Below are 732 nucleotides of genomic sequence, written 5' to 3' on the forward strand. Positions count from 1 at the left end.
TGTGCGTGCAAGTGCTGACTGATCATCCCGCAACAAGGCCACCCCCCCCCCTGCAGTACCCCAACGCTGCACAAAGCCAGTGCTTCCGACAAAGGCGGGCCTCGAGACGACGGGCAAAGACAATCAAACAAAGACAACGAACAGACAGCGATTCAAGTCAAAGAGCAAAAACAACCAATCAAGACAATGGGCAAAGACAACGAATTAAAGTCAACGAAAAAAGTGTTTTAGGAGCGATTGTCTACATGTATTTGTTTTCAAGGCTAAAGGGGAGGGGGGGGGATGGAAAGCCAAGAAGCCAGGTTACTCAAAAGGCCTTTCAATGATAATAGTAGTTATCATAATACCAACATCATTCACGATGTTGATAATTATATGATAATCAACACCACCACCAACGGCAATAGCAATGACAAAATCCGCGAATTAATAACAATAACACTAATAAAATATACAAAAAAACGGTGTCGAAAGGAGAGAGAGAGACATCATTTGCAAAACAACCAGGCAGCCAAACCCTCCTCCCAATCTCTCCTGCTCCCCCTCATTCATCTCCCCTCCTTCCCATTTCCCCATCTCCCCTTTTCCCTCCCCATCTTCCCATCTCATCTCCCCACTTCCCCATCTTCTTCCCCCATTACGTAACCTCCCTCCTCCTTCCTCCCCACCCCCACCCCATCATTTCAACCACAACACCCACTACCCTCCCCGCTACTCATTTCATTCATCATC

This window comes from Penaeus monodon, chromosome 19 (assembly GCF_015228065.2).
Source record: "Penaeus monodon isolate SGIC_2016 chromosome 19, NSTDA_Pmon_1, whole genome shotgun sequence".
Classification (NCBI taxonomy): domain Eukaryota; kingdom Metazoa; phylum Arthropoda; class Malacostraca; order Decapoda; family Penaeidae; genus Penaeus; species Penaeus monodon.